Source organism: Rhinolophus ferrumequinum, chromosome 16 (assembly GCF_004115265.2).
Source record: "Rhinolophus ferrumequinum isolate MPI-CBG mRhiFer1 chromosome 16, mRhiFer1_v1.p, whole genome shotgun sequence".
NCBI classification, from domain to species: Eukaryota; Metazoa; Chordata; class Mammalia; order Chiroptera; family Rhinolophidae; genus Rhinolophus; species Rhinolophus ferrumequinum.
The window spans coordinates 55715138-55737778 of record NC_046299.1 but is presented as its reverse complement, the minus strand read 5'-3'; the positions used below and the strand labels follow the sequence as shown (position 1 = coordinate 55737778).

The window sequence follows — 22641 nt, the reverse complement described above, 5'->3', positions numbered from 1 at the left end:
GTTCCACACGAGGCTGCCCTTCCATGAGGTGTCTCTGGGCCTGGCACCAGGGTGAGTCCTGGCTCCTCCTCCTCCAGCTCAGACTCCCTCAGCCCCAAACCTATAATCCCAGGCAGAGAAAATGACAGCCTTGTGCAGAGGCCTCCCTCAGCCGACAGGCGGGGAGCTGGGCGGTGGCCGTGGTGGTGGCTGGAAGGCAGGCCTGGGACAAAGAGCTGCCGAGTCAGGGGAGGTCAATGGCAGAGGACAAATGCCATGGGGACTGTGGGCTTTGGGGTAGGCGGACCATGGATGAGAGGGGAGAGGGGGAGGGGCGGGCACGAGGCCCCTGGGCTGGTCTGAGGCGGGCCCTCTACAGGACAAGACCTAGGAGGGGTCAATAAGGGGTCGTGACCCTGGAACCAGAAGGACAGGGCCTGAGGCCCTGAGGCAGGCTGAGGCCTCTGGAGGAAGAAAGGCCAGCACTGCTTTCGGTTTGGGGTTTGGGAAGCTGCAAGCACCCTGATTCCTGGGCCTTGCCCTTGCCTCCCTGGGAGGGCCTGGGACTCTGCATTTTAGAATGAGCCTCTGGGATGGCTGGTGGCTGCTTGGGAACCCTGGATTTTCTCTGCCCCAAGGAGGTGCTGGGGTTTCTCCTGTCTGTGCTGCTGTCCCCTTGGCACCCACCTCCATTTGGTAGGAGGGAAAGGCCACAGCAGTGCCACGGACACCCTGACCATGTTTGCCAAGCTCGGCTGTGCACCACCTGTCTCCTGACAGGCACGTGGCCCATTTGTGGGCTGGGCCGCAGGACTGTCCCTGTTTACTAAGGCTTGGTCAGCAAGGCTGAGGTCAGCCTGTGAGCACTCCTCCTGGGCCCTTTCACTCCACCGAGAACAGCCTACAAGGAGCTGAAACCCGGCCCCCAGACTTGCTGTGCTCTCCATCCAGGGCCACATGGATCCTCAGCCCATCTCAGTGGGGAACCGAAGACTTGGCCTCCTGGTAAAAGGACTCCAGGCCCTGCTGCCCTAACTCTCTGTGGCCTAGAACAAGTCACATGGCCTCTCTTGGCCTGGGTTTTCTCATCTGAAACAGGAAGCGGGAGGAGACTGGACGGGGTGGTGTGTAGGCAGTGAGGGAAGAGCATTCAGGGGGGATGGAATGGCTTCAATGGAAGCTGGGGCGAGAGAGCAGCTGCACACGTGCCCAGGTGGGCTGGGCCAGGAGGCTGGGGTCGAGGCTAGGTCTGGGGTCAGGGTTAGGGTCCTGGTGGGAAGTGCAGTTGGGAACAGCACTGGGTTTCTCTGACTGGCAGTGTCTGAAAGGAAAGTCTCCTGTGGGCACTCGATAACCTCGAGCAGGGGCGCTGGGCAGCTGCCCCAATGTCTCTGGATCACATGGAGGGACGGACTGGTTGAGGCTGCCTGCTCAGAAGGAGGCGGCAGTGTTTGCTTGGGGCCACTCCAGAGGGCCTGCTTGGGCTCCCACATCACCAGGGAGCCTGGAGAAGGGGTGCAGCCAGCCCCCCCGGACCAGCCTGAACACAGGGTGACAGGACCTGGGCCTGCCAGGGGTGCTGCTCTCAGACTCAAGCCCTATGGTAGGTAACATGACAGGCGATGGGGCAGGTGGTACACAGGCCCTGGGGAGAGAAGGGCCCATTTGAGCATCAGAGCACCTGGCTCTGGCCATGGAGATGGCCCAGCTCCGGCCGGGGCCAAGGAGACCTGCCTGGGGCATTGGCAGACACAGGTTGCGCTGGGCCAGGACTCCCTGCTGACATCCCCACAGCCACCGTCACACCTGTTTTCCTGTTTGATATTTGGAGACCCAACTTCTTTTACTAGGCTTATGCTTGAGGACGGGTCACCAGAATGATCCTGGTGACACTGGAGTGCTGAGGTGTGCACAGCCTGGCATCCTCAGGCATTTCCTCAGGCCTTGCCAGTGGGGGCCCCGGGCTGGTCTCTGCTGGGGAACAAGCCCAGCACCCTCTCCTGGTCCCCACCTTCCCTTTTCCCCTCCCTCCTGACCTCCAGTAAGCTGCGAGGCACAGGCCTTTCTTCACCCTTGGTGCCCCTCCAGGAAGGCGACAGATGGACTGGCGGTAGGACAGGTGGACGAGGGGCCAGTCGGTGGAGGATGGGTCCTGCCTACTTCTCTCTGTCGAACGCTAGTGATCTGAAGCCAGGGGGCCCAGTGTAAAGGCAGGTACCACGAGTGGCAATTTTTCCTGCGGCCTGTCCACTCAGCGCGCCTGCTCACCCTCTGCCAGGTCCCCACTTGCCATGGCCTCACCAGCCCCTTCCCTGCCCCCTCACAGGCCTGAGATGGCTGTCGCTATGGCAACCCTGCTCATTCAGTCCGGGATAATGAAGCCAATGTGTTTTCCATTTCCAAGAGCTGGAGTTGAGCAGAGCAGGGGGGAGGGGGGGTTCCCCTCTCGGCCCCTCCTCTTTGGGAAGAGGCAGGCTGTGGGGCCTGACCAGCAGAAGCACACACACCAGTGGAAAGGGAATGAGACCTGGAGCCACCAAGTTCTCGGCCCACCACAGCAACTATATGGATGGACAATGTCAGCTAGAACTGCAGGCCTCCCTGCCAACACCCAGAATAGCAGAGGTGGCTTGCCAGGCACAGCGAGGCTCTAGTTCTAGCTGTGTGACCTTAGATTAGTGACTTCACCTCTCTGGTCTCACATCACTGGAACCACGTTCACCAAGCATTTATTGGGTCCCTTCTGAGTGTCTGGCCTTTTGCCGTCCCTGGAGGTCCAGAGAAGATCCAAGCAGCGTCCCTGTCCTCCAGGAGCCCACAGGTTAGCAGGAGGAGCTTGTACTGGGCACATTTCTCAGCTGTAAAAATGAGGCCAATGACTCCTACCTGTTGCTACCTATCTTTGAGTTACTGTTGCAGGATTTACATGAAGTTACGCATATGAAAGTTACTGGTACACACAGTAGGTGCTTTATAAGAACTAACCACCCTTCTTTTTTTCATCCTGGGTCCCTGGCCTGCAGCACAGAGACAGTAGATATTTTAGAAGTTCTCATGTGTGACTAAGCAGTCACAGCTGTCCTAAAGTCTCTCTTTCCTTCCTGCATCTGGATAGAGACCTGCATATTCGGCTGGAGGTGAAACTGAGGCCCAAGCAGGGTTAGGCTGGGCAGAGGGCAGGGTGATAGAGCAGTGGCCTTCAGCTAGCCCACACCATCAGTAGCAGGGGTCATGTGTGGCCCAGACGGGAGAGCAGGGCTATCTGGGAAACCCACGGCCTACAATCCTCACCATCACACCCCCTCCCCCAACCCCTCTCCAAGGGCAGGAAGCCAAAAGCACTCATGCAGAAAACCCTGGCCTGTCTCCCCGCCCCCCCTCCCCCCAAATAATTCAATCACCTTGGAGGCCAGTGGCCCTCTCTCCTGGCTGGGTTGACAGATGAGAAGGGGAGAAAAGGGAGGCATGCGGGGGGGAGGGGGCTGGAGACCAGGGAAGCAGACATGGAAAAATCAGAGCAGGGCTTGAAAAATGAAGAAATAAACCTGCCAGGAGGGAGACAGCCTCGATTTGTCCTCCATAAAGCTGTCTTAGGGCCACCAAGGACGTTGGTGGGAGGAAGAGGCCACAAATGGCTCCTCCTGGGACCCGAGCTGCCCCTGCTCAGCTGGGCTCCCGTCTCCACCTAGTAAGGGGTCCAGGAGGGCTTGTGTGTTAAGAGGGGCAGAATTGTGGGAGGTGCACTAAGGAGAGAACAGGGCCGGGAACAGGAGCTTCTTGTCCAGTTGGCTCACAGACACCTGCACACAGTAGGCACTCAATGTCAGACTGACCGACTGAAGGAATGCATTGCTGGGTCTGCAGGTAGCCAGGAAGCAGGGCCTTTGTAGCAGGCTGACTAGGCACGAAGACTTGGGTGGAGCCCATTCACTCACTTGCTCACCTCCCAGAATGGAAGACACACCAGATAGGCCTAAAGTCACGGGGCAAATCAGAGCCACTTGGGTTCTCCAGCCCCGGGTCCAGGCAAGACCACCTTTACCTTGAACTACAGTGTTGGGGTCCTGTCCCCACCATGTCCTTAACAATAGCACATCACACCCAGCACGACAAGGCCAGGAGCCGACAAGACCTGTGAGGGGGACGTGGCCCCCGTCTGGGCCTTTCCACGGGGCCACTAAGAATCATGTTTTCTAGGAACATTGAATGACCCTAAAACCTGCTCATAACCTAAGTCCAAAAGAGACAGAAAGAAAATTATAAAGTGACCAGAAAGAAATACACCAGAATTTTGACCGGGATGACGTCTGAGCAGGAGGATTCTGGGAAGATTTTAGTTTTCTTCTTTCAACATGCCTGTGACTTCCAGACTCCATACAACAAGCATACGTTACTTTTACAATAAGGAAAAAAGGACATTATCAGAGTTTAAAATAGATAAATCTCTCTCACTAAATTCTTCTGGTGCTAGCTGCCCCACTCCAGGACAGTCACAGAAACTCTTGCTGGCTTACACAGAAGCCTCGCTTAGGTACAAATGCCCACCCATGAGAGTCTCTCTCCATGGTCTGCAGGCTCTGTGAGGTCACTCTAGGTAGAAAGGCGGGGACGAGGGCTGCTAAAGTCACTTTGCTGTGTGATTTTAGGTGAGTCCTGTACCTCTCTGTGCACTGGTGTTCTCCCCTTGCCCTTCTCACCTCACAGGATGGGTGCCGAGGACTCATCCTGTGAGTTCTGGGCATGCTTGAGCTAAACTTGGAAGTGAATTAGGGGCTCAGGGCTTCTCTGATTGGAGGGGCACTGTCTGGGGCAGATGGGCAGCTGAGGTGTCTCCAGAGACCAGGCAGGCCGGCGCAGGGCAGAGGAGAGGGCCTGAGTAGTGCCAGGAGGCAAGGGGCCAGCTTTCATCCCCTGTTTACAGTGGAAACACAGACTTGAAAAGGTTTCACTTTTCCACTGTTTTTGTGGCGGTGCTGTGGGGAGCAGGGCTTCCTGAGAGTGAGGCCAGCTTTCCAAGGCCACACCGAGTCCAGCCCTGCGCTGGCCTCCGACAGGAAACACCATGTTTTTAATTTACGGGTCCCTGCCAGGCACTAAGAGCAGCCGCTACCCTAGCAGTCCGACGGTGCCGGGAGAGCAAGTCCAGGCCCCACTGCAGCTGGGAACCTGTGACAGGCTCGGTGGAACTCCAGCCCCAGAGGGACCCCAGGGGATCCCTGAGGGGCCTTGCTCCCGGACAGCTCCATATGGTTTTGTTCACTGGTGCACCTGGTGACTCTACTCCAAACTCCAATCCCTGGCCTCCTGGCTCTCACATCCATGAGTCCTACCCCCTTGCTGGACAGAAGAGAAACTGAGGCCCACAGAGAGAGGAAACTTCCAGTTCCACCATATTATTAGCAAAGAAGAACAAGCTCAACAAAGAATGGCAGACCTCCAACTGAGCCCCTTGACAAAGTGGGACAGTTTTGCGTCCCCCACGACTCCTTCATAACAGTGAGGACAGCTGACCTCCACCACAAACCTATGGGCCAGGCGCCATGACTGCATTTGAGCCACAGAACAAGCCCATGAGTTATCCGACCTTCATACCTTACAGGTGAGGAAACTAAGGCCCAGAGGTTTAAGAAATTCTCTAGGGTCATGCGACTGGCGACCATGGAGTTGGTAGTTGGGGACTGCACTGCAAAGCTGGCCCTCTCCATCTCTTCCTTGGTGTTCGGAGCTGCCCTTGTCCAGGCTGGCAGGAAGCCTTGCTACCATGTAGGACCTGCCAGCAACTCTCGTCTTGGAGTGCGTCTGGGAATTCCTGGTAAACTAAGTGATACCTGCAGCAGGGTGTCCATTTAGCCAGCGTGCACTGAAGGCCTTGGTCTCCACTGATGAGCAGGTGGCCGTGCCCTGGCACACAGGAGAACCTCGGGCTGACGGCCCCCTCCCCCGGCTATACAAATGTCCAGGCTGCGGAGTTCTGACGCCCTATGCTTCTTTCTCCCCCTGCTAGAATGTCAGCTCCATGAGGGCAGGGACCTGATCTCTTGCTCACGGGGCATCCCAAACACTCGGAAGCGTGCTGGTAGATCGGCGCTAAACATCTGTGGATTGACTGAGAAGCGCTGGGTGGGTAGGAGGCTCTCTTCGCACAGTGGGTTTGAAGAGGCCTGGAAGCTCTTCCCATTGGCCACGTATTTGTTTCTAGGCGAAGAGGAGACACCTCCCTGGCCGGGAAGCGCCCGGGGGCGCAGTGGCCCCATCCCACGGCTCCATCACAGGCCCCATCTGTGCAGAGCCCTCCCCATGCCCTGCTTCTCACTTTCTGGGACTTACTGGGCTCCAGCACTAAACAAAAGGCACATTTGCAGGGATTATAATCCCTTGCTTGTGTTTTTTTTCTTTTCCCCACAAACTGTCCCCTCCTTGCTTCTTCTCATCCAGGACATTCCTGTTCCCAAACGGGAGCCACTTTCCAGGCGGGTGATGGCCAGGCTCACGTTGGCTCCCTGGCGTCCTGCAAGCTGGGCCAGGGAGGCCCACATTAGCCATGGACACAGAGCCTTCTCGGCATGAAGAACACCAGGGCTGCCCTCCGAAGCCACCTGCGCCCACTCCACAGAGGGACAGACCGTGTGGATGTGTGTGTGTACATGTGTGGGATGAGGATGAGGAAAAGACACAGACATACAGGCACACCTACACGTATGCACACAACCAGAGAAGGAAAACGAGAGATTGAGGGGGAAACAAAGAGGGAGAAACCTAGTAAGAAAGGGGACATAAGTTAGGGAGGCAAAAGAGACAAACTAGCACTGAAATGAAGTCAGAAAAAGGCCTAGAGACAGAGAGCTTCTGGGGAAAGGGCGCCCCCTGGAGTTGTGCAGTGCAGCTGCCCCCGGCAGGACGAACACAGGAGACCCATGGAAGTGGAATAGACAAAATAGGTGTGTGAAAGAGACCCAGAGAGTGAAAGGATGAGCAGGAGAAAGGGCTATACAGACAGGCAGACGGAGCAACCAACAGGTGCAAAGGTGGCTGTGGGACAGACGGAGCCCACCGCAGTTCTAAGCCCTGGTGGGCTTTTCTGGGAAGACTTCCTGCCACCAGCAGTCTCCTTCCCTCTCTGGGTGCTGTGAGGTCTGCATGTAGGAATAGAGAACGACTGGCTGCTGAGCCCCTGGGGCCCCACTGTGTCCTGCGTGGACCCCCTTGCCCTTTGACCTCCAAGGCCTAGCGAGGTGGGTCATAATGACCCTTCCCCTCCCATTCAGCTCCTCCCCTCACCTCCAGCTAGAGCCCAGGGAGAGGCCTGGGGAGGAAGGTCAGACAGAGCGGGAGGTGGGAAGGCCCAGGGAGCTGCTGCACTCACCCCTTTGGACAAGCCCTTCCTTTCTCTGGGCCTCAGTTTACCCCATACAGAGGAGGTGGGATCTGTTGGCTCCTTAGCTGCTGCAGCCCCTAAAATCCTGTCTCCGGAATTTCATATTTAGTTGGCGTCTTGTGTTCCATGTTTAGTTGTGCTCCATGTTTTCAGTGTCGTCCTCCCAACCTCACCCCCATTTCTGAATGAACTCTGAACTCTTCCAACCCGAAGCCCACTGGGCTAGCATTTGAAAGCCCAGCCTTACAAAAGGTCACCTCAGCTACAAATGGGCTCCCCAAGACGAGCACCACCTTCCCTGCCAGCCCCCAGGGGAGCAGACCCCCTACCTGCCCACGTTCAGCCTCTGCTCTAACATGCTGGATTTCAATGAAAGCTCAGTGAGAAATGATGTGGCTGCGTCTTCCTACCGATCAAAACCTTCTCTGGCTCTTTGCCACTCATCAAATAGAGGTGTGACCCACCGTGGGTTCTCATCGCAGGCCCCTCCTTCTCCTCGCCTCTCTGGAGTCAACAACTGGGTGGCTGGGGATTGGCAGTGCCCTGTCTTTGTCTTGGCCTTTCCCTGCCCCTCCCAGTGGGAGCCGTGTGTCCCAGGCGTCCCTGCAGCTGAGCCCACTCTGGCTGCGAGAACCGTCAGAGTAGACGCTGGGAAGAGCTCTGGGACGCATCCTGATATGGGCAAGCCTGATCCACACAGGCGCTGGCCACTCTAGCAACCCCAGCTGAATCTGGGGAGGCACCTACTACGTGCCTAATCTCTCGGGCCCCAGGGAGGAGTCTCTATTCTCTTCATTTTAAGATGAAGAGGAAGAGCCTCTGGGAAGTCAGGAGACCTGGCCTGACCTAGATTAGCTGGCCATTCGCAGCTCGGGACCAGGTCTGTGGGAGACAAAACTAATGCACCTCCAGGAAGCCTCCTCTGATCTTTGTGGTTGGCAGGAGGTTCTGCCCCTGCAACAGCTGAAGTGGGTGCTTTGGGTCTGGCTGAGGACTCAGGCTTGAAAGTCAGATGAAACTGCTTTCAAATTCTGGCCCCACCTCCCAGTAGCTGTGTGACCATGGGCCTGCTACTTAACCTCTCTGTTCTACAGTTCACTTCTTTGCAAAATAGGCTCTATAAAAATTATATTAGATAATGTGTATATAAAGTACATTAACACAGGCATGCATCCAAGGTCCTGGTTTGGGCCACAGCCTGCCCTAAGGCTGTGGCTTTCCCTATCTCATCCTTAGCCCCACCTATAATTCCTGAAATCCTCTGTGTCAATCTGCTCCAATCAGCCTCCTCCAGGAAGGCTTCCATTACCCCTGCTCCCCAAGGACTCTTCCTGGATCTCAATACCTCCCTGGTTCCAGGGACTCTGGGTATCACTAATTCTGTTATGTGAACGTGAGCCTTGGCCTAGACTGTGTGCTAGCTGAGGGCTGGCATAGAAACTTCTGCTTTCTTGTCTCCCTAGGAGCTGAGCACAGACCCATGCAAATAGCAGGTACTTACTAAATACTGCACTGACTTCAGATAAGAGTGTGGGGAGAAGGAACTGGCTTGTGCAAAGGCCAGGGCCCTGTACCAGGTGCCAGGCATGAACGGAGGACCCAGCGGGCTCCCAGCCCAGGGAAGAGATGGAGCCACCCACCAGGCCCACCGCCTATGCCGGCTGTGCAATCAGGACGCCAGTGGTCAGAGGGGCGCTGGTTCCCTGTGGGAATGACAGTGCCTCCCAGACCCTGAGCCCCAGACCTTGACAATCATCCCAGGCCAGGGGTGAAGGCCTCGGCAGTGAATAATTCCTCCTCTGCCACCTGCCAGGGCCCTACTGCCTCAAGGGAGGTTTCATTAGGACAGGGCCACTTTTTCACCTCTGCTTTAATTATTAACTCCCCTCAGCATCAGTGAGTGGAAAATGGGAGGAAGCCAGGGAGTGAGAGCTTTTTCATTTCGGGAGCACGTTGCCCTCTGTGTGGATATTCCTGGAAAACTTCCATGGGGGCTGCCTTGGCTGGGGCAAGAGGGCCCAGGAGCCAAGCGGTGGCTGTTGATTCAGACTGACAGTTTGGGTCAAAGAGGGCCCAGTGTTCAGAAGCAGGTGGCTCCTTGGTCCCTGTCCTGAGATGGCCCTGTCCATTCCCAAGTGCTGCAGAGGCTGGTTTAGGGCTCAGGCCTGGTGGTGCTGCCTGTCCCAGATGGACTCCCCAGGTTAGGAATGGCAGGTGACAGGGCACAGCCCAGAGGCCAGACTGTAAGCCAAGAGGTCTAGGTCCCAGGCCTGTTCCCCACTGTCTCCATGGGTGACCTGGCAGGGCATGTCCTGCCCTGGGCCTCAGTTTCCCCATCTATAAAGAGAAGAGGCTCCAGAGGGCCATCCCCCAGTTCTGACACTCCAGGCTTCCAAGTGTGTTAACTAATAAGGCTCCCAGGCCCCTCACAGGAGCCAGGCCACTCCACTCCCCCGTGCCTCCCTCGGCTGACTCCAGGTCAGTGGCTGAGCTCAGTTTGCAGAAGTGATCTCAGATCCGACTGGACCCAGCAGATGCCTGCAGATCTCAGGTCTCCTGAAAGGCCCAGGGGAACCACCACTAAATGGCATGTCACACCCAAGGAACAGCTTTTCTGTCCCTGGGGCTCTGGGGCTGGAAGGCGGCTGCTGACCTGAACACTATGGCCGGTGGATATGGGGCTAAAACCTACAGATGTGCCTCAGGGAGCCTAGCAGAGGGCCTACCAGGGAACGTCGGTCTGATTATTACTAGTTTTTAAAAAATGATTTTCTGATTTTTACATTCTATTATTATTATTTCAGCATCAATTGAACCCCACGGGAATGAAGAGAAAGCTCCTGGGGTTTTAGGAGCAGGAAGAGCCCTTATAGATCATCTCAACTCCTGTTTTATTGATGAGGAAACCGAGCCACAGAGTGGGACAGGCTTCACCAAGCTCACCCAGTGAGGCTATGACGTGGTCCAGGGCCCTTCCTCCCTCTAGGCCAGCTCCCCGTTGCAGGCATCCCTGTGTCCTAGGCTGACCCAATCACAGGTATTTTATGGGCTATTGGTTAAAAATTCAGAGTCCTGGGCCTGACTCCAGACCCAGAGAATCTGACTCCAGGAGAGGGGCCTGAGAATCTGCATTTAAATAACTAAGCTTCTGGACTGTATGTGTTGGCTTTTTGGGGAAATGCTGTGTTTCCATCTTGAAGTGTCATCATGAAAGTTCCCACTCAAGAGCTACAGAGAGGACCTGGGAGGCCAGTGGCCCCGGAGAGGGAATTATCTGGGTACCAGAGCTAAGGACGCCAATTGTAAGCAGATGCCCTCGTGCTGAGGGGTGGCAGGTGGCTCCCTGAGGGCGTCAATCTACTGCTAAGAGAGAAGCCTGGAGTAGCTAGTGCTGCATTCCATCCCCATAGCGTCGCTTGCAGGCAGGCAGGCTTCTCCCATGCTACAGGTAAGGAATGTGAGGGAATCAGAGACAAAGTGACTTGTCTAAACTCACCCAGTTGATAGATGACAGAGGAGAAATTTGAACCCCAAACTGTTTGTCCCTAAAACCCATGCTTTAACCACACATCACACTGAAATTTACACGAGTGAACCTGTGGTGGTGAGCTCTCCAGCAGTGGAGGTGTGTAAGGAGTAGCTAGAGTAGCCCTGGCAGGTATGAGGTGAACTTGATCAGCCCTCGTGGAGCTGTGACTGGGGACAGGTTGAGCTAGCTAAAGGACGCAAGGGTGTTCTTTGTGTTTCTTCCACACCGAGAAAAGTGTTCCAAATTATTTACAGGTTCCAGTTCATCAAAATCTTCCTGGCTCAATTCTTGGCCACCCTGGAGCTGTGGGCCAGAGGATGCCTGGGTGCCTTAGCTGAGAGGGCTGGGTGTAGGGGGCTGGCTTCCCAGGTGGCACAAGAGCCTGGGAGAAGTGGGGGTGGAGTAGCGGGCTGTGGTGGGGAGTCTGGGTGGCGGTGGGGCTGGGGCTGAGAGAGCTCACCAGGCCACCCAGTGAGAGCTGTCACCCATTAGACTGTCCCACCGGAGTGTGGGCCAGACGGAGGGGGCACCATGGAAGCATTCCACGGAGGCTATGAAGCAGAGATGCTCCCACAGGCTCCAAAAGAGGTCTCCAAAGAAGCCTCAGGGAAGCAGTGGAGGGTCCCAAACAGCTGGGAGGCAAGATGTGCTGCTTCCCAAACCGGAACGTTAGAAGGGTGAGAAGCACTTACCAGGAAAGACAGATGTGAGGGAAAAGCTTCCACAGATTCCTATTGACCAGCTCTCAGGTGGGGGCGTGTATACGCAGTCCCCATAACCTGGGGGCCATCGTGCCCTCAATAGCCAGGATGGACTGACCCTTGTGGGACCACACCGAGGTCACTGCCTCCTCCCTATGCCCAAACTGGCCACAGCCCAGACCTGAGACACTTGGCAAGTGGACCTGACACACAGGGGCTGGGACTGAGGGCAAATGGACGCCATGCAGAGCGTGACACTGTTTCTCACAGAGCCCGTGCACAGCCTCAGAATCCTTCTTAACACGGCCTACCCAGCACATTAAGAACTGGCATACCGAATAAAGCCTCCTTGCCATCCCTACAGGAAGCGCAGAGCACACGGGCTGGGTGCCTGCTGGCTTCTGCTGCCATTCAGCACCCGCATGCCAGGCGATGTGCTGGGGACATGGTTCAGAGGCTGCCTGAGCCTGCAAGAGGCTTCCAGTCCTGCAGGGTAGACAGCAGGCGGCTGGCTACCTGGCGGGGAGAAGAGACAAGGAACGGCTGAGGGAGTGGATGGCTGTGTCTCACTAGGCTAGCTCAGTACACACAGCCCTGCAGCCCCACACTGAGGAGAGGAGGCAGCCATTTGGAGGGGGCTCCCCCTGGGACCCAGGGCACCCATGGAGTGAGGACAAGCCCAGCACAAACCAGCACCTCTGTGACTTTCCAACACCCTGTTAAGCAGAGACAAACAAGAGTCTGCCAACGTACAGGCAGCAGAGGGGCTGTGGAGAACAAAGGGGAAATTGGTTCTGGAGGGTGGGGGCTCTGGAGGGGCTGTTCTGCTGCCAGTCTGGCTCCTGAGAAACATCTCATCTCTGGAGAGCCCCTCCAGGCTATGTTCTAGGCTGTGTGCTTGCTATTAGGAACCTGGGAACCTGAGTGACAATGGGCGGGAATGACCCCATGTAGCTCAGCCTGTGACAGCCGCCTAGGTCTGGGCTTTTCGGGGATTAGGTGGGGAAGCCCTGGAGCACTGGAACCCAATGTAGGGGGAATGGAACCCTTCTCAGCATCTTCCCTCTATTCCTATCGAGGTTCGGTCACTTGGGTACCAGCTACGGTCCTGCCTGCCTCGATTTACCTTTTTGACCAGTGCGGCGTGCCCGAGTTCTTTATTCTGAACTGCAGGACAGTGGCAGCCTTGCCTACAGAGAGCGCACTCGCTCTGCAAACTCTCATCTGCAAGACTGCCTTCCCCAGCCTGTTTCCCCACCTGCAAAGGAGGAAAGGGCCCGCCAAAACTGCACGGTCCAATACCACATTCAGTGACTAAACGCCGGTGTCTGTAGTGTGGTGAATGTGTTAAATACACACCAGGCTTCAAAGACTTAGTAGGAGAATAGAATGTAGAAGAGCCAATATGTTATTCCAATACATAATACAAAATAAAAGATGATATGGCAGACAGTCTGATGAGTACTTTGAAGGGTATAAGAGCATAAAGGGAAGGGTTTCGAGTTTAGGAGAGTTCAGGGAGGAAACGACCAGGGCCTCTGAGAGGTCGAGGCTGACGGGGCCCATTGAGGATGGAGGCCCAATCTGACCTTGTGGAGAAAGCATGAGATGAAACGAGGAAGACTCCCAGAGGTCCGAGCCATACGCTAACAAAGGTGGAGGGCTTTCGAGGCAGGAGGAAGTGCCAGAGCAAGCAGCAGTGGGGTTGTGTGATACCGGTGGGGGTGTGGGAGCGCAGTGAAGCTGCAGCCCAGGGTACTGGCAGACGCCAGTGTGTGACGTGGCTGTGAACGGAGGCTGGGGCCAGACGGTGGAGGCTTCGAATGCCAGGATGAGTCGGCTGGGCACAGAGCAGGCACTCCAGGAAGACTGGCTGGCCAGGGTCTGGGACCGAGGGAGCTCCCCCGATAGCATCCAGGTGACTGGAGGCAAATCTGGCCACCAGGGCCCACCAGCCCACCTCACAGACTGCTGAGATCTCCAGGCCAGCAGTTCTCCAGGAGCCCACCCGCTGGCTCCTTCTCCCCTCGGGAGGACAACTGATTTATTCATCAGCATACACCCGCTCCACCAGGCAGCCAGCTTCTGGACACTTCACTTCTAATTATAGCAGGAATTTCATTAGTGCTGGAGGCAAACCGGGTTTCCAACTGCCCCTGTCAGTGGGTGCAGCCCCCCTCTTGTTCCCCTGCTCAAGCCTGTGGCCAGCGGCCCACGTGCCCAGGGCAGCACAGGGCAGCCATAGGGGCAGATGTCTGAGTTGGGACATCGGGCTCCATCCTGAGCAGTCAGCATGGAGGGTCCATGGGATGGGACGGTGCTTGCCACCAGCACAAGGCCACACACAGTGCACGGCGTCTAAGCAGCTGGGAGTATGGGGCGCTGCCTTGGACACCTTCAAAGGCTGGGTGGGAGGAAGCTATGTGTTGGCCAGAGCTGGATAAACAAGGCGAAGGATGGCAGGTTGGGAGCCCAGGAGGTCTCAGTTCTGCTGAGTCCTGGTGATGATGGGGGTGATGACACACAGCAGATGTGCTGCTGGGACACCTGGCAAGGAGCGTCTCCACAGGATAGAAGAGGGGAGCTGAGACGGTCCCAGGACTCAGGGGGTTTCAGGGGGAGCCTCAGACTTGGTAGGACCGGGAGAGAGAGCCTGAGCTGAGAGGAGGCAGTGCGGGGCTGGCTGGTGTGAGAAGAGCAGGCAGGCAGGAGAGAGGTGTCCGCACAGAGAGAACCAGAGAGAGACACACAGTCCCCTGGAAGGGCAAACAGTCACTCAGTCCCTCACTCACTCCCCTGAGCTGCGGTTTGGAGGCCGAGGAGAGAAGAAGTAAAGAAATGACTAGGGCCAAGTATGCTAGGCTTCTCAGAGGACCCCCCAAGGAGACCGGCTCTCCCACCTCCGAGGGGGGAACGGGTCCCACCTAAACACTTCAGACCAGACACTCAGGGGTTGTGAGTCCAGAGCAGGAGGCCTGGGCCCTTCCATGACCCTGGGGAGCTGCCGCAATGGCCAGCAGTGTGATAAGAGGTCAGTGCTCTTGGCCTGGGTGTACTTCCTCTCCGGAGCCTCTTAGGAGCCCGCCCTGTCCCGTAGTCAGCTCCACCTTGGTCACTGGGGTAATAGGGCCCCTTGGGCCAGTCTGAATGTTAAGCCTGGAGCCTGAGGTGCTAGGGTCCTGATGGGAGCTGCATATAGGGGGTGGTGGCACTCCTTCACACAGGTGGGCACTCTCCTTCACTTGCACATTCATACATCTTCACACACCTTCCAGTCTCATACAGTGGCTAGACAATCACACCTGTTGGCACATACCAGCCCCCGCCCACACCCACACACCCTGCATGGTCAAGCTCCCTTCTCAGCTGCCTCCTCCCGCCCTACTTGGGGGACCTCTGGGAAGGGGCTCCTGAGGGGAGAGGCTTCCCTGTCTGCCAGTCCAGCCTCCTGCGAGTCCATCCTGGAGAGCCTCCCGCCCTCTCCCAGACTCAGGAATGCTCTGAGCGCCATCAAATCGGATGTCTGAGTGCCCTGTGCAGCTCCCAGCTTGCATACTTTTTGTTGACGAGGAACTTACTACCTCCCCTAGAACGCAGCTTGGAAAAAAAAAAAAAAATCTCCAGTCAGCTCAGACTCTTGGAAAGCTAAACTTGAGGTTTTGAGGAGGACAGCATGCTTGCCACTGAGGGGCTCGAGCCGCTGGCCAGAGTTCGCCAGGCAAGACTGTCCTTTCATCACTAGTTTGAAAAGTGACAGAGGCTGGCCCATCACCCTATAATTCAAATTATAACAGAACTAGAGAAACTGTGTCTAGTCTCCTTGACTGATGATGATGGCTAACTAGGACCCAAGATAACCTTTCATTCACTCACTCACTCCCTCACACAATTAATAAAATATCAACTGGGCACCTACCGTGTGCCAAACACAAGTATACTCATTTAATATTCTGTTCTAGTCTGACACCTGCCCTTCACCCATTTTACAGGTGGCAAAGCTGAGTCCAGGGAAAGGCAGAGACTTATTCAATGTCACATAGAAAGCTGGTGGTCCCAGGCAGAGCCTCAGGCGTGCTGCTGCAGGCACTGACCATCTGCTAGCATCGGGAAGAAAGGGAGAAGGCCACATGCCCGCCATCCCCGCCCCCAGCGTTTCTAGGACACTGAGGTATTGATTACCACCCTCGCCTTGGAGTGGATTTCTTTTCTTTTCTTTTTCCACCAAGGCTTTCTGTTCCTTCTTTTTTTTTTTAAAGAACACGCTCCAAGCCGCTCCTATGATTAATTACCAGCTGCCTAATGCTCTGCCACTGACAATTTCTGGAAAGGGAATGAATTACCTTGAAAAACATCCGAAAAGAGAACCCACCGTGAAGGAGAATTTCAAAGGTTACCTCACAATTAGCGTTAGGTTCCCCCAGCCTTCCTGTGTTGCCTGTAAGCCCTCTGGGGAGGGGCAGGTTGCCAGCTTTCAGGAGCCACCCTCTGCCTCTGAGGGCAGCCAGGCTTAGAGGGCTGGGCAAAGGCTGCAAGGTAGAAGTGGAGGTAGTTTCCTGAGCACCTACCATGAGCCTGCCCTGTGGCTCGGTCCATGGCCTCTAAGGAGTTGTGTGATGCTTAATTCCAATGGACCACGGTTCAAATCCCCCCTCTACCACTTAAGCTCTATGGGTCTCTTAACCACTTTGGGCCTCTGAAAAATGAGGCATTAAACACACTTCCTCAGGGGGTTACTATGGGAAGAAGTATGTATTTAAGGCACATCGTGGCTGGTACAAAGTAGACTCTCACCAAGCTGTTACATTTAAAACCACCCCAGGCTTCTAAGCATTCTCACCACAGCGTCCTCTCAGCAATGCGGATATACTCATCCTCATTTTCAGATGAGAACTGACTGTCCGAAGGGAAAGGACTACCACAAGGTCACAAAACTGACAGCAGGAAGGAAGACCAGGTCCTGCTCCCTGGTTCTAGAGCTGCACTGAAGCACGGAGAATCCCCAGGGCTCACCTGTACCTGTCTGTGGGCACCTGGGGGCAGTGGGGCTTTAGCAGAGAAGCTGAGGGCAGCAGGGAGGTGAATAGGCAAGATCTTATGCTGGGGCGAACACTCTGGCTCCCCCGGCTGGGCCCCAGAGCCTTGGAACAGAAGGCTCTGGCCCCAGTCAGCATCTCGGTGCAGGCCTCTCAGGTTTGGGTTGGGAGCCACAGAAAGGGATCAAACAGCGCCAAGCACAGGGCCAAGTGTGATCAACCCTGCAACGCTGCTCGGTCATAAGACACGCTGATGTCCAGGCCAGAGGCCTGCCCAGGAGGCTCAGACTCAGGACCTCCTGGCTCCAGCCGCTCTCAGGAGTTCCCTGAGAGGCCCAAGCCCTGTCCTCAGGATGGACAACCAGTCTGTGTCCATCCTGGCATTGGTGGGCCTTCAGGGAGGAGGGGATGGTAAGACCTGAGGATGCGGGAAGAAGGAACGGTCCCAGCATCCTTGAGGAAAATGCTGACATATCCTGAGTTCTTACTATATACCAGGTGTGCCGGCACATCTGTGGAGACAGGTGCTGGGATCCCAGTCCTTTCATAGACAAGTAGATTGAGGCACAGAGGAACCACACAAGGTCATAGTGGACCAGAGGCAGAGTCAGTATGTGAATGCAGGCACTCTGACCCCAGAGCCCAGAGATATGCGAGGGCTCACGTGCGTGCTTCAGTGTACTTGTGGGAGAGAAGAAGGTGGAGCAGCCACAGCACCCATGTCCGTGAACAGGTCTCTCTGCTCACGTAGGCTGCTTCTGCGTGGCTGCCCTGTTGCTCAGTGAACGAGGCCTACACGCCATGGGGTTCAGAGTGGTAGACACAGGGCTGCTCGGCCAAAGGTGGGGACCGAACCGGCCCCTCTCCCAGGGTGCATCCCTCTACCCCTGCCCTGGCAGCCACTTTAGAGAAAGGCCAGGCTTAAGAGCCCCCTGGGGGTCCTTTCGGGGGGCTGACATCTCAGCAGGGGTGGCCGCACCCAATCCCGCCCATGAGGGCCGAGGCCCCAGGCAAAGGCGCAGTGTGGTGGGACCAGCATCTGTCTCCCATTCAGGACACAAGTACCCCTTCCCCAAGCATCCAGGCCAAGCCACCCCCTGCCAGCCTCGCTGCACACCTACCTCAGCGACCCAAGAATCACCAGCGTCCTACGTGCCAGTCAGCAGCTCACGGTGCTTCCGCTTCACTCGAGCTCCATCCTACTGCAATGAGAAGGGGTGGTCAGTGGGTCCACTCGTGGCAGGGAGTGGACTGAGCATACTGCCACAGGCCACCCACCCACTTGCTATGTAGAAAGTTTACTGCAGGCGAACCCAAATCCCCCCTGACACCCATATCTGCCAGTTACCGGCTATGTGATTGTGGACATGCCCCTGGCCTCTCTGGGTTTGTTTCTTCACATGTCAAATGGGATCACAATAGTTCTCTCGGGGTTTGTGGGAGGATTTGAGGATATATGGTGACAGAGGCATTTGGCATTCTTTCATTCACTCAAGAAACATTTAAAAAAAACACCCTGAGCTGTGAACAGGACAGTGGTCCCTGCCCTTGTGGAAATCCTGATAATGGGCAAAGACTGAAACAATGTATCATTTAAAATGGTATCTGCTAGAAAAAATGAGTACAGGGGCTAAGCAGCATAGACTCAAGGTTCAGGAGGGCTGTTTGGGGGAAGTAAAACTGAAGGATGAGCCAGAGAGAGGCAGGCCAAGATGCATGGAAAAGTATTTTAGGCAGAGGGAACAGTATATATAAAGACTTCAAGACGGGAAAAAGCCTGGTGCAGTGGAGGACTTGAGAATGGGTGGCGTGGCAGGTGCAGTGAGGGAGGGAAGGAGTGGGGTGAGTGGGGGCCGGAGGCAGGGCCAGTTGTCGAGAAGGTAGATGGGAGTCACGGGAAGCTCTGAGCAGCTGAAGGACATAACCTTAGTTCTAGTTGGAGAAGATCTCCATGGCTGCTGGGGAAGAAGGGCTTGGCAGGGCCAGGAGGAGGCAGGGAGACCAGCAGGGACACTGTTCAGAGGTCCAGGCCAGAGGCAGTGGTGCTCAGAGCAGAGAGGACAGGAGTGGCAGGACCTGCTGGTGCTCGGGTATGCGGGGGTGAGAGAGGGAGGAAAAAGGCCTGGACGCCCCACCCCCCAGCGGCTTGGGGTTTGGAGAAGTGGTGGGAGCATGATTGTTCTTGTTGGGTAGGATCCAGCTGGCCCATCTTTTCAATAGGCCACCAGTACTCTCCCCTCCCCCCACCGTCCACAGGGCCCCCTGGCAATCCAGGAGGAGCAGATCCAAAGGCCTGGCTGCAGGATGGGAAGCCCTACAGCCCCAAGTTTGAGTCCTGTCTGTAAGGGTGCCCTGCTGGTGGCTCCGGGCAATCACCATTCTTCCTGACTGTGTGCCCTCCTTTAGAAATGGGAAACCTGACTGCAGGGCTGAGCACAGCTTGGAATGAGGCCCATGGCCAACAGTGGGAGAGGGAATGTACATGCCATGTTAAATGTGAGCTCCCACATGTGCTGGGGGGACGAGTGGAGGCCTCAGACCTGGGCCCCACCTCCCTGTGCAGCAGGCGGGGCTCCCAGGGAGAGAAGTGGGTGCCCCCTGAGTGAGAGGCACCATGTACAGCCTGGCACTGGAGACGTGGGCTCAGTCATAAAAAACAATCTGGTTCAAGTCCTGGTTTCATCCTCTTACTAAGTGTGTGCCTTTGGGCAAGTTTCTTAAACCTCTCTGTGCCTCAGTTTCCTCATCTGTGGGAGGGGATGTAGAGATGACACGGGGACCTCCTTCAGAGTTGTACAGACTGTATAAGTAAATGAGTGCAGGACTTTCTGAAGCATAAGTTACCTGGTAGGGGCTGGTGCTGAGCTCTTGGTATGCTGGGACTCTGAGCCCCAAGCTCCAAAGCCAGCTGCCAGCCCCACACCAGCACAGGAAAGAAGACTGCATTCTGACTCTGGCCCTGGCAGGGCAGTAACGGGTGTCCACTTTGCAAAGCAGGAAACAGCTCTGAGGGAGGATAGGGTTGTCAGAGGTGTTGCAACTGGCCCTTGGGTTCACGGACTCCAACTCTCCCATTTCACAGAGGAGGAAACTGAGGCCTGGAGAGGGGCAGCAACTGTCCCAATCCTGGTGTCTCGCAACAAGTTAGTGGCTGGAGGAGAATGGGAGTCGGCCTTCTGCTTCCCTACCGCCCCTAGCTCAGGCCTTTCCCAAAGGCAAGCTGGCCCACAGACCCGCTGACAAAGAGAAAATAATTATTTTGGCAGCTGAGACAGAAGCCAGAGCCGGAAAGTACTCGCTCACTCCGTGAGCACCGTCCAGGCCCCAAGAACGACGCCCGCACATCCTGCCTCTCAGAGGTGCTCCGGCTCACGTGCGCACGTGCGCCTTGCTGCTCCCAGCCACCCCAGTTCTTTGGAGTGGGATTGTGCAAAGGGACAAAGAGACCAGAGAGGGGACGAGACCTGGCCGAGGTCATATAGTGAGGGCACCACACCAGAGGCACCAGGATATGAGCTCGACCCCCTTTCCTATGAGCCTGCATTGGTCACCCACCTGGAAAAGACAGAGGAGTTCTGCCTGGGATATTTCTATAACCATTAGTGAAATGCTGTGAGGTAGAAACTAAGCTAGCATCCCCAATTTACCCATAAGGCCCAGAGAGGTCCCATAACTTCCTAACGTCACACAGGTAATAAGGAGCTAGAAAGTATTTAGTTAAGAACAGAGCCAGGACGTAGGTCTCCCCCCCGCCTGCCCCATACTCTGTCTATTACCAGGTGACCAGCCAAGGAGCCCTGGAGCTGCTCAACAGTCCTGCTCTGTACCAGACAGTGCTGGGCACCCAGGGTCCCCTGTCACCATGCGGGCACCCCCACACTGGCTGCCCAGTCAGGCTGGAGTGGAGGTGGTGAGCTCAGGCCTAGGGGACGCTGTGAACACAGAGGCGATATAGTCCACCCCCACCCCTGGGTGCCCTTAGGTAAGTGAGGCTTGTAGCTTGTGTGGGCTTGACAACCCGGACAGCTTCTGACCGCAAGGGCAGGAAGGGGCAGTACGCAGACCGCAGGCTGAACTGTGCTTTCACTCTCACCGCGTGTGCCTGGAGTTCCCAGGGCAAGGCAGGGCAGTACCGGGTGCCCACTCTGCAGAGCAGGACACGGAGCTTTGAGGGAGGATAGGGTGGCTGGAGGTGTTGCAGCTGGAGAGTGGCAAGGCTGGGTCTGGGACGGAGCAGAGGTCACTTGGGGTGGGGACTGTCCCAGAGGGGTTCTCCCAACCACACCCACCTTCCCAACCCCTCCTCCTCTCGGGATCCCCTGGGAGGAGCTGGGTGTGGGCTTGGGTGGAGGCACCAGGCTAAGCTGATTGGGGCTGGGGCTGGGGCTGGCCCAGAGAGAGGCAGGCTGCTCCTGGATTCTTGGAGGACAGAAGTGGCTGGGCCACAGGGCGTCCAAGATGTGGGGCACCGAGAAGGCTCTGTGCCTGTGGCTCTAGCCTGCGGCTAAGTGACTAGTTGTTCTCTACAGCTGCCAAGGGTTGGGAGCCCACATTCTGGGCTGGAGCCCTGGCGTCGTCCTCAGTGGTGAGGTCGAGGGAAAGGCTGGGTAGAGCTGGGTTTGAATCCCTGCTTGCCCTTTATTGCTGGGTGAACTTGAGAAAGCCACTGGCATCTCTGAGCCTCCATCTCTGCTCTCAACAGGGACTAATTGCTCCTCCAGCTACTCACCCACCAGGAAAGGCTCCAGGCCGCCCTGTAGGGCCTGGTGTTGGTCAGAGCACTGACCTACCCACAGGCCACTGAGGGAGGAGGTTCGACTAACCCAGTGTGGTCTGAGGGCGCCTCTGAGCTGGAGTTCAGGGCTCCCACCACCTGCTTGCAAAATCATTTGCACGCGCCCCTCGTGCCCTATTGGCTGCGAGGGCTCAATGAGACATGGGGTGTGTAGATACAGGTACCACAGAGTAAGGAACAGGTCAGCGAATGGTAACTGTTGAAGTTTGGGGGAGGGGTAACTGTTCAAGGTCATAAGTGGCCAAGTGGGGGCCAGAATCATGGTCATGTGAGGATCTACCCAAACTAGGTCTACCCTGTCACTCCACGGGCTGAACTGACTCGAACTGGATCGTGCCACGCTGACCCTCCTCACTGAGCTGTACTCGCAGCTGTCCCTACCCCCATTTTACAGATGGGCCAAATAGCTGCTGGTCAGGATCAAACAGCCAGGGGCCTTGTCTCCAGCCCTGCACAGGAAGGGTGGCCTCAGACCCAGCTCCCAGGCTCTCTGGGGTGACACGGGTTCCCCCACCTCCGACCCACGCGGGAAAGCCTCCCCTTACATGACCCTGGGAATAGGCCCCTGTCCTCCCCTGGCAGCCAGTGCTGGCTCCAGAAGCAAGGCAAATATTTACCCCGATGGTTATCCAGATTGGGCTGGCTGCCCCGCCTCCCACATTCCTGGAATACATGTTCCCTGACCTCACCACGCTAGGGGGTGGTGGGGGAGGCATACAGGGAGGGGTGGGGGGAGGAGGGCCAGACCGAGGGTCCTAGGTCTGGGTGGAAGCCAGGCCCACTGGCCAGGAGGAAAAAGGACACCTTCGAATTCTCCCTGTAGCTACTCACCCACTAGGGGAGGCTCCAGGCTGATCTTATAGAGCAGTAGGACAGCAGCCAGAGCACTGGCCTACCCTCGGGTCACTGGGGGAGGGGGCTGGGCGGCTCCGGTGTGATGTGGTGGGGGCGCAGGCAAGGGCTGCACCAAGCTGCCTCGGCGCCTGCAGCGGGGCTGCCTCAGGCCTCAGCAACTCACTCCTGCAGCGGATCTCTCTCTCTCTCTCTCTCTCTCTCTCTCTCTCTCTGTCTCTCTCTCTCATCCGTGGAGTGAACCACTCAGCCTGCCACACATGCGGCAGATTGTCCCACCTGCCAGGGCTCTTCCACCTCAACCCCAGTGGCTCTCGTTGCCTCACTCTACTCTTAGCACAATCCTGTCACCAGGGAGCTGTAAAGTCTACTTTACA

The 22641-nt window shown here is 56.4% G+C and overlaps 1 protein-coding gene across 4 annotated transcripts in view; it reads right to left on the bottom strand.

Moving 5' to 3' along the window:
- ZMIZ1 (zinc finger MIZ-type containing 1) overlaps positions 1-22641 on the bottom strand; it is a 231216-nt gene that overhangs the window by 126026 nt on the left and 82549 nt on the right. For all 4 annotated transcript variants that reach the window (XM_033129777.1, XM_033129776.1, XM_033129780.1 and 1 more), the window contains one exon: positions 17739-17819. The gene's annotated coding sequence lies outside the window, so the exon portion shown is untranslated. The remainder of the gene's footprint in view (positions 1-17738; positions 17820-22641) is intronic.